The sequence below is a fragment of the Symphalangus syndactylus genome, chromosome 7 (assembly GCF_028878055.3).
Source record: "Symphalangus syndactylus isolate Jambi chromosome 7, NHGRI_mSymSyn1-v2.1_pri, whole genome shotgun sequence".
Lineage (NCBI taxonomy): Eukaryota > Metazoa > Chordata > Mammalia > Primates > Hylobatidae > Symphalangus > Symphalangus syndactylus.
Window position 1 is genome coordinate 141,831,482 of NC_072429.2, and position 11,243 is coordinate 141,842,724.

An 11,243-nucleotide genomic window follows, 5' to 3' on the forward strand; every position below is an offset into this window, starting at 1 on the left:
ACCCCGTCCCCGGGTGCCTCGTGCGGCCCTGCCTGGACGCCTTCCTCGTTTGGAGCTGTAAGTGACAGAGCACTCTGCTTTTCATCTCTGGAGTGTCAGCGTGCCATTCTTCTGAAAGAAGAACTTTCAGATCCTATGTAATGGGTGTCCAGCCCAGCCTCCAGCCCCAGCCCCAGGAGGGCTAGGCAGGGTGTCCTTCTGCCGTTGCCCAGAGTTGATCTGGGGCGAGGGGCCGGTGGCCAGTGCTGGTTCGTCATCTTGCCATCTATTAAACATATTCTTAGGCATTATTTTATTGCTTTTGACTCTGTTACATGTAGAATTCATTATTATTATTTCAAGTTCTATGATAACTGGTTGTTGCCAGTCCATAAAAGCAATTTTATATGTTCAGTCACTTACCCAAAGCATCTTATTTGTTCTGTAGGTTATTAGATGAATGAAGCTTTTGGATCTTCTGGATGGGCATCCCTCTCTTCTGCAGGGAGGGGAGCATGTCAGCACTTCTGGCCTAACGTGCACAATCTCTACTGCATCTGCCTGCCTTCCTCCGCCATGAGGATCCCCAAATGCAGGTTGAGGGGTAGCAGAGAGACAGGCATCCCTGATTTTTTCCCAACTTTAATGCTGATCATTAATATTTCATCAATTAATATGTTATCTGTTCTTTTTGAAAAAGTAGGTGTGATTTTTAGACACAAGATTATTTAAATTCCATATTTTATTTTACCTTATTTTTTATTTTTATTTTATTTTTTTTTGAGAAGGAGTCTCACTCTTTCACCCAGGCTGGAGTGCAGTGGCGTGATCTTGGCTCACTGCAGGCTCCGCCCCCCGGGGTTCACACTATTCTCCTGCCTCAGCCTCCCGCGTAGCTGGGACTACAGGCGCCCGCCACCTCGCCCGGCTAATTTTTTGTATTTTTAGTAGAGACGGGGTTTCACTGTGTTAGCCAGGATGGTATCGATCTCCTGACCTCGTGATCCGCCCGCCTCGGCCTCCCAAAGTGCTGGGATTTCAGGCGTGAGCCACCGCGCCCGGCCTTACTTTATTTTTTGAGACAGAATCTCGCTCTGTCACCCAGGCTGGAGTGCAGTGGCGTGATCTCCACTCACTGGAACCTCTGCCTCTCAGGTTCAAGCGATTGTCCTGCCTCAGCCTCCCGAGTAGCTGGGACTGGAGGCGTGTGCTACCACGCCTGGCCCCCTTTTATTTTAAATAGAAGATTTTATGAGAAATGACTGCTAAATTTCATCAAGTGCTTTTTTCACTAATTACAACATAATTACATGATTTGTGTACTTTAGTGTACTGATGTAATGTATTATATTATGCTTCCTAATATTAAGTCACTGTTACATGCATGCAATAAAAGCTTCACTGTGGTGTGCTGTTCCTTAATAAATGACTGTGTATAAATTTATGGTATTTTATTTGGATTTTTGCGCCCATTTTACAAAATAAATTGGAGTATTTTTCTCATACTATATCAAAATTTGATACGAAGTTACATTAGCTATATAATATGAATTGGAAAAACTTTCACCTTTTTCTATTTTCTGGAATATCTTTTAAAATACTAGAAGAACTTGTTCCTTACCAATGAGGAAGAAGTCAGCTTTAAAACCATTTGGTGTTGGCATGTTTTGCACTAACAAATGTTAAATGGACTTGCCAATTTCTTCCTTTTTTATTGATTTACCCAAGTTTTCCACTTGTTCTGGTAATGTATTTCCTCTCAATTTTCAAATTTCTTGCCATAAAATTATACATATTATATAATTCACTTAATCATTTTATTTTTTATAGTCACATCTTTGTTAAAAATATATTCCAACGTCTTCGATACCCCTCCTTTCTAAAGGCAGAATCAGCCTTAGAGGCTCACACCCCACACATGGAATGTGGCAGAGTGACACTGTGTGACTTCAGACATGAGGCTGCAAAGAACACTGCAGCTTCCGCCGTGCTCTCTGGGATCCCTGCGTGGAGGAAGAGGCCACCCATGAGACACTCAGCGAAGACGTGCACAGAGGACCACGCGCCAAGAACCCAAGGCCTCTCCCGCCAAAGGGCAGCATCTGCCTGCCGGCAGCACAGTGCACCATCTAGGAGATGGGTCCTCCAGCCCTAGCCGAGCCTTCAGACCACTTCACCCCAGACAACATCTAGGCTCACGCAGCCAGAACCACCTGTGGCGAAGGCTACAATGACTCATCTTGAATGCTGAGCCACCATGTGGACTTCCGATGAACCCTAGTTCTGGGTCCTTAGGTCAAAAACCCTTAACGTTATTGTAAACACAAAATCCTGCCCTTAAGCGAGTTACAGGCTGCGGTGGAGGTGGAATTCTTGCCTTCTCCTGAGGGTGGACCAGCAGGTGGCATTCTTGCCTCTTCCGGAGGGGTAGGCCAGTTGTCTTACACATCCTTCTGAAGCTCCCGCTCCCTTTCCCTCTGCTACCTAAGCCCTGGGTCCGCGGGTAGCAATGCGTGGATCTCGCGGCCACCCGCACCGTGGCTTCTGCTCCCAACACACTGCTGAATGTTTCTTTCTGAGAAACAGGATTTGTCGGCCTGTTTCTTTAGCCTCTCAGCTCCCTCAGCCTTTGCGGCTAAGTGGCATAGACCTGCTCACCACAGAGCGCCCCCCAGCGGGCTTTTCTGAACAACCCACAGAAACTCTGCGATCGTAAATGCTTTTTGACATTGTAAACCTCTAAGTTTCAGAGCAATTCTTTTAATGTGACAACAGATAACTAATGCACCGGTATTGTTTTATTTTCTCTCTCCCATTTATTTTCAGCCAGCCAGAAAAACGCAGTCTGTTTGTCGAGCTGATCCTGTAAATCTGGTGTTAGTAAAAACGGGGGCCCTGCCTCCCTACTGAGACCAACCCCCATCCCCATCATACCCACACCCTGCACAGCTACGGCAGTGAGTTTCCATCTATGGCAGGCTTTGGAAATATTCACAGTTAAATGCCAACAATGACCACCTGTTTCCTCAGGTTTAGGAGATCGTGAAACCCTCCACTCACCTCCAATTCCCAATAAATCACACTCATGGCCGCTTGCTGTTTCTATGAACGAAAAGCCTGCATTCCAGCAGATGTGAGCGGCTCCAGAATCTCCGCTTGAGTTGCCCCAGAAACACCTAGAGCCCAGTCTCCACGCCTGCAGGGGAACCACACTCCCTGGGCTGCTGCGGCCCCCAGGGTGTCACCTCCCCCTGCAACAGCCTTTAACAGCTCTGCAAGTTCTGTGGGGCTGTCCCACGGAGAGGTGGGGTCTGAGAAGGGAGTGGAGGCGCAGGGCTCCTGCGGCCACGTCAGAAAGGTGCTGCAGCTCCCACCTGACGTCTTCGGACGCTCCATGAGAGGAGACCAGCGCCATGCGGAGAAGTCCAGCATCCCCTGCGAGCGCCACTCCGGAGACACCATGTGTGGCGTCCAGGCAACAGCCCCGCCAGAGCTCCAGCCTCGTGGGTGTCCCATCTCGGACTCACAGCCCAGTGACTTCTGAACACACTCATATGACACTCAGAAAAGAATTGCCCCAAAGACCCCTCCCCGAATTCTTCACCCTAAAATATGACCAAAATAAGATGGCTGTTTTCAGGTGTAAGTTGGGGATGTGTTGCACGCCGACAGAATCAGGAGCGCCCTCCTTCCAAACCACAAACCTAGCATCGCTCGACAGCACCGAAGCCACTTCCAGACACTCCGCTGCAAGGAGTTTGGGAACCGTGTTTGGCTGTCTAGTCTCTGCGGGAAAGCAAGGTGTGCCCACAGAGGGCAGAATGGGTGTGGTGGGGCAGCCTCTGGACGTCCCAGCCTCTGAGTCTCAACCGAGCCAGCACGCCGTTGCGGGCAAACCCATGCAGGGCTCCTTGCTGTCTCTGAGCTGGGATTTCCACAGCGCTGAGTGACTGAACACGACATGACATGTGCACAGGAGGGCTCTGGAATGGCCACCTGTGTGTCTAATTCAAAAAATTTTCATTTTACACACCCTTGACCCAGTGCACCAAGAGCCTGGCTCCAAGGCTCACAGCACATCCATGCATGGGGGGAGCGTGTGTACACATGCGTGCATGTGACGTGCTGTGGTGTGAGTGCGTGGTGTGCCTGTGCACACATGTGCGTGTCAGTATGTGGGTATGATGGGCGTGCACGTTTATGTATGGTGTGTGTGGGTGTGTGGTAGGTGTGCGTGTGTGTGGTGTGTGGTAGGTGTGGGTGTGTTTGGTAGGTGTGCATTTGCAGTGTGAGTGTGTCTGGTAGGTGTGTGTGTGGTGCATGTGTTTGGATTTGGTAGGGGTGCATGCATGTGTGTGTTTGGTAAGTGTGCATTTGCAGTGTGGTAGGGGTGTGTATGTGGTGTGTGTTTGGGTTTGGTAGGTGTGCGTGTGTGTGGTAGGTGTGCGTTTGTGGTGTGTGTCTCTGCATTTGATAGCTGTGCATTTGTGGTGTGTGTCTGGTAGGAGTGTGTGTGTGTGGTGTGTGTGTTTGGATTTGGTAGGTGTGCATGTGTGTGTGTGTGTTTGGTAGGTGTGCATTTGTGGTGTGTGTCTGTGCGTTTGGTAGGTGTGCATTTGTGGTGTGTGTGTGTGTGTGTGTGTAAGGATGGGTTCACAGTGCACTGGGCCTGGCCTTGTGAAACCCATGTTCGGAATATGTGGTTCCAGTCTCATAACTGACATGGGCAACCCCACATTGCCCCGCCCCTGGCTGTCGCACAGAGAGAGGTTTCTCCCCCTGTGCCTCAGGGGTGCTACTCAGCGCTTTTTCTGTCCAGGAAAGCCTCCCCAACATCCACCCCACCACTCACAGCTTCTACCCACCACCCACAGCCTCCACCCACAGCCTCCACCCACCACCCACAGCCTCCATCCACAGCCTCTACCCACAGCCTCTACCCACCACCCACAGCCTCCACCCACCACCCACAGCCTCCACCCACCACCCACAGCCTCCACCCACCACCCACAGCCTCCATCCACAACCCACAGTCTCCACCCACGTCCTCTACCCACCACCGACAGCCTCCACCCCACCACCCAGTCTCCACCCACAGCCTCCACCCACCACCCACAGCCTCCACCCACAGCCTCTACCCACAGCCTCCACCCCACCACCCAGTCTCCACCCACAGCCTCCACCCACCACCCACAGCCTCCACCCACAGCCTCTACCCACAGCCTCCACCCCACCACCCAGTCTCCACCCACAGCCTCCACCCACCACCCACAGCCTCCCTAGCCTCCACCCACAGCCTCCTCCCACAGCAGCAGGTGAGCACAGGTGGGCATTCTTCCCAACCCCAGGAAACTCCAAAGAGCAGATTTGCCTTCTAGAGGAGAGGAACCCCAAGACTCCAGTTGGGGAGACTTGCTGGGCAGGCCTGGGGCCCCAGAGCAGGCCCAAGGCAGGGAGCAGCTAAGGCCTCCAAGAACAAAGCAGTGGCCCTGGGCGCTCCCTGAGAAACTGGAAGCACCGGGTGTCCTGACAGCCTCCAGGAGCTGAGGAGAGGGGCAGGGCCCCAGGCTGACCATAGCCTCCAGATTATAGCACTGTTTGCTGGCCCAACCTTCCAAGATGTTTATCTTTCCATAAACAAGAAAAGAACACCTCAATTGCAACTTTAGTCTGCAACACTTGGTCCCCAAAGCTAGTCTGTTAGAATGCACACCGACAAGCTGGATTCCAAGCGGACCTTCCCAGGTGCAGAACAAAGGCCAGGTGAGATCAACCATTCCTCTGCCTACCTGAGACCAGAGGTCAGCAGGATTAACTCTTCCTTTGCCTCCCCTCATCCCCGGCAATGTTTGCCCACAGATTACTGTTGGGCACTTGTTAATGAAACCAATTTGCCTAAACGCCTGCCCCCCTTCCTGTGCTCCTTCTCCGGGTTAAAGAAACGTGTTTATACTGAGCCCCCCACAGACCTCCTCAGAGGACACGAGCCACAGAAGATTCTGGGCCCGCATTTTTCCCAACCACGCCCTCAAGCTGTGGCTCAACAAGCTTCAGCTGATGGAGACCCCTGCTTCAGTCTCCCAGATTGGCCCTGGGTAATGGATGAGAAACCCCATCAGACGTGAGAGGGATCAGACATCGAGGCTGCAGGTTTGGGGCTAAATTGACTTAGCAGGATTCTTGCTAAAACTGAATTGTAGAGCAAAGGCACAGATGGGCCTGGGGGAAGGTTCAGAAGCTTGATTACAGATTGGCCAAGCAAACCATCCTCATCAGGTGCTGGTGTCAGCACTGTGGGGAGAGGCAGCCACAGGAAGCATGCAGGGTCTTCCCAAGGCCGCAGAGTGGACTCGGAGGAGCCACTCTGAGCCATAGCAGAGCCCAGCTGGCGTGGGTGGGGGTAGGGAAAGGGAACTGCAGGGATTCTGTGTCCCTGCAAGCAGGAAGGAAGGGGCTGGGGCCGTGCTGAACCTGCATCAACAGAGGCCAGCTCCTGCCTCAAACGCAGGGTCCTCTCCCCCTCCAACTGGCTGTGTGCCCAGTGGTGTCCCCGAAGCAGGCTGGCACTCACCCTGCTGGGAGTGAGAAAAGAAAAGAACTCTTATGTGAGAAATGTGAGTCTTTTTCCACTATCAGGCCCAGAGAGATACTGACATGAGACAGCAGGTGCATCCTTCTACTACCTTGAGCTATAGACTCATCTCCAGTGGTTGCCGTTGCCAGCAGCTATGAATTCACCTGATAATGCCTCACTGGACACGAAAACCCACACCCTGGAGCTTAACAATGTCCAGCCAATCACCCAACAATGTCACTTCTGTGAACCAATCAGAATCCCTGACAAACAACTTTGTATCAGCCACACCCTGCCCCCTTTTTGCCTTTAAAAATTCACTTGTATGGCTGGGTGCCACGGCTCACACCTGTAATCGCAGCACTTTGAGAGGCCATGGTGTGCAGATCACCTGAGGTCAGGAGTTCGAAACCAGCCTGGCCAACATGGTGAAACCCCATCTCTACTAAAAGTACAAAAATTAGCCAGGCGTGGTGGCGGGTGCTTGTAATCCCAGCCACTTGGGAGGCTGTGGTAGGAGAATCGCTTGAACCCAGGAGGTGGAGGTTGCAGTGAGCCAAGATCACACCATTGCACTCCAGCCTGGGTGACTGAGCAAGACTCCGTCTCAAAAAAAAAAAAAAAAAATCATTTGTAACTGGGCTCAGTGGCTCACGCCTGTGATCCTAGCACTTTGGGAGGCCAAGGCAGGCAGATCACCTGAGGTCAGGAGTTTAAGACCAGCCTGGCTAACATGGTGAAACCCCATGCTGACGTTTTCATAGAAATCTCTACAAAAATACAAAAATTAGCTGGGTGTGGTGTCACACGCCTGTAATCCCAGCCACTCAGGAGGCTGAGATGGGAGAATCCCTTGAACCCAGGAGGCGGAGGTTGCAGTGAGCCAAGATCGTGCCACTGCACTCCAGCCTGGGCAACAGAGCAAGACTTGTCTAAAAAAAAACTTGGAATCCATAGAAAGGAATGTCTGGGTTAAGATAAGGGATTGCGACACCAAGATTCTTATCATCCAGCCAAAGCCTCCAGATAGCAGGCTTCAGGCAGAATGGAATGTAAATGTTTCTCAACAGACCTAAAAGGGTGTCAGTCTCTTAGCTGATTCTCTCCTGGGTCAGGAAAAAGGCCTCAGAAGAAGAAGGGGATTCTCTACAGAATGCAGATGTTTCTCCACAAGAGACAACTTTGCACGGCTACTTCAAGATACGGCAAATAAACGTATATGCAGTTATAATATCTCATTTCCTTCCTTGTCTGTCATGCGATGCTACACACAGTCAGGTTGGAAAGGGAGCCGTGTTATATAGGGTTAAATAAAACCCATTTGAGAGACTCTGCGGTTTGTAGGGCACACTCCCCAGGCCTCTTAGGTAGGAATTTGGGCAAAAGAAGAAAAAAGGGCCAGAGTTTAGTCCTCAGAACCCTGACGTGGAACCCCCTGCCCTCAGCCAGCCAGCCTGCCCTGCCCTGTGCAAGCACCATGGGGCCAGGAGTGCCTGACGGTGGAGGCAGCTGGAGGCAGGCCCTGGAGTGGTGGGCAGCCCTCCCAGCCTCCTAACCCGTGCTCAGACAGGTGACCACTGGCAGGTCCAGCTCCAGGCTAGCCCCAGGGACAGGGAGACCAGCCCCGCTCAGTGGGAGTCTGAGACGGTGGCTCTAAGATTTCCCACCAACACAAGCACTGACTGGTGTGGAGGACGCCCAGGGTGTGGGACCCTAGCACGGTAGGAGGTGGCCATCAGGACCAGGTGTGTGAGGCTGGTAGGAAGAAAGGACCTGTTGCCAAACAGGAGGTGGTGTCTTCTTCAGGTATGTCAGGGTGGGAGGCTCCCGCTCCGTGTCTCATTGACCATCAACAACGGTAGCCCCAGATCCCCAGTGCCCAGCCAGCCTCTCTGGGACCTCTCTGTGCAGGTAAGACTTTGTAACCAACGAAGGGGCTCTTCCTGCCTGCTGCATAAAGAAAGACCATGCCACTGCGGTCAGGAAAGAGTTTAATAGACAAAAGGCCGGCCACGCTACAGAGATGGAGTTAGCACTCAAACAACCTCATGCAAAACTCACAGGTTAGGGGTTGTTCAAAGGCAGTCTTAGGGGAAGGAGTGGAGGAGGCCAGGTAATAGGTGCTTGCTGCTGATTGCTTAGAGCAGAGATGAAATCGCAGGGGGTCAACGCTGAGTCCTGAGGACTGAGTCACTTCTGGGTGGGGTCACACGAGCGGGATTGGCAGGTCCAGGTGGGTCCAGGTGGAGCCATGGTCAGACATGCACAAACACTGGAAAAGATTTCTCAAAAAGCCAGTCTACAATAGTGCTGTTATCTGCAGGAATAAATGGGGAAGTTGCAGATCTTATAACCTCAGAAAAAAATGGCTGACAACCCTTTCTGTCTGTACCTTACCAGGACTCAGGCAATCTCCACCTTCTGGGTTCAAGCAATTCTCATGCCTCAGCCTCCTGGGTAGCTAGGATTACAGACACATGCCACCACACCTGGCTAATTTTTGTATTTTTCGGTAGAGATGGTGTTTCACCATGTTGGCCAGGCTGGTCTCTACTCCTGACCTCAAGTGATCTGCCCACCTTGGCCTCCCAGCATGCTGGGATTACAGCTGTGAACCACCATGCCCACCCAGCCCAGTACCTGTTTTTACTGAAGACAAATCATAGTAGGACAAATTTGTTTAAAATAATTGTTAGTCTTTTACTTGGCCTGAGAGTTTGCATAATGTCAGCAAGAATAATTATTTGCCATACAGGCCTTTCTTAAAATTGGCTTTGCTGGAACTTTATTCTATAAGGAATCCCAGATTTGACTTTTTTTAAAGCCTTGAGCCAAGCCATGATTTACTGGTGCCTGAAAATACTATATAAATTGGGCAATGTCCTCTCCTCAAGGTCCCAAGATAATTTGAGGCTCCTGAACCTGTCAGAAAGTGACATTCTTTACATACTACAGGCAAGGAACTCTGTACAGTGACTGTGTAGACAAGGGATGAGGCCAGCTTTATAAGTCAGCTTTGACTCCTTAAAGCAGTCTGTTTATATCTGAAAGTACATCATTCCAGTCAAAGCCTTGCTAAAATAACCAGTGTCTCCAATTATGTCCGGTTACAAAAGAAAATACATTCTTATTGAACTTATGCAAATAACTATACTGCTGTAAATTAAGTATACTTGCAAATAGTTTTCAAATTTCTACAGAAATCAGGTAGACAGAAATGTACTTCAGAGTTTACTCACAGGAGTGTACTTTACCAACTGTGAAAAGCTGTAGAGTGCTGCCAATGCCCCAGTGAAGAAGCTGAGGTCAACATCAGATTTGAAATATTTAAAGTGGATACAAAATTATTTCAGCAATGCAGACAATTAAGTGTATTGTTGTGGGCAATGGTTCTGTTGGTAAAACATGTCTCCTGATATCCTGCGCAACAAACAAATTTCCATCGAAATAGGTACCAACTGTTTTTGACAACTATGCAGTCACAGTTATGATTGGTGGAGAACCATATATCACTTTTTGATACTGCAGGGCAAGAGGATTATGACAGATTATGACTGCTGAGTTATCTACAAACAGATGTATTTCCAGTCTGTTTTTCAGTGGTCTCTCCATCTTCATTTGAAAATGTGAAAGGAAAGTGGGTGTCTGAGATAACTCACCACTGTCCAAAGACTCATTTCTTGCTTGTTGGGACCCAAATTGATTTCAGAGATGACCTCTCTACTATTGAGAAACTTGCCAGGAACAAACAGAAGCCCGTCACTCCAGAGACTGTTGAAAAGCTGATCCGTGACCTGAAGGCTGTCAGGTATGTGGAGTGTTCTGCATTCACACAGAAAGGCCTAAAGAATGTATTTGATGAAGCAATAGTGGCTGCCCTGGAGCCTCCAGAACTGAAGAAGAGCTGCAGGTGTGTGCTGCTATGAACATCTCTCCAGAGCCCTTTCTGCACAGCTGGTGTCAGCATCATACTAGAAGCAATGTTTAACTCAAACTAAAAATTAAAAATTAAAATTCGCTTTTGCAATAATGACAAATGCCCTGTACCTACCCACACGCACTCGTGTGAGACAAGGCCCATAGGTACATAGGGGAAGGCCCCAGTGCCCAGCCAGCCTCTCTGGGACCTCTCTGTGCAGGTAAGACTTTGTAACCAACGAAGGGGCTCTTCCTGCCTGCTGCATAAAGAAAGACCATGCCACTGCGGTCAGGAAAGAGTTTAATAGACAAAAGGCCGGCCACGCTACAGAGATGGAGTTAGCACTCAAACAACCTCATGCAAAACTCAAACTTCCCCTTCAGTACTAGTTAATTTTGAGTAATTGCTTATTGTCAGAAAAGTGATTAGTACAAGTTTTTGTTTTGTTGTTTCAAAATTTTTTTTTGTTTAAAAGCAAGGCATGCTTGTGGATGACTCTGTAACAGACTAATTGGAATTGTTGAAGCTGCTTCCTGGTTCCACTCTAGAGAGTAATCTGGGAGATCTTAGTGTGTGTGTGTGTGTGTGTGTGTGTTTCTCTCCTCTTTTTGGGGGAGGAGTGTGTGTGGGGTTTGTTTTTTAGTCTTTTTTTTTTAATTCATTAACCAGTGGATAGCCCTTAAGGGGAGGAGGACGGATTGATTCCACATTCCACTTCCTAGATATGGTTTAGAAAACATGGTTCCCACCTGGGGCTCTCAGGAAGGAGTA

General features: G+C 49.8%; 1 pseudogene; it reads left to right on the plus strand.

The window, feature by feature from the left end:
- The first annotated feature begins 9,711 nt into the window (after nt 1–9,711).
- LOC129486884 (cell division control protein 42 homolog) lies at nt 9,712–10,633 on the plus strand (annotated as a pseudogene).
- The last annotated feature ends 610 nt before the right edge of the window (nt 10,634–11,243 follow it).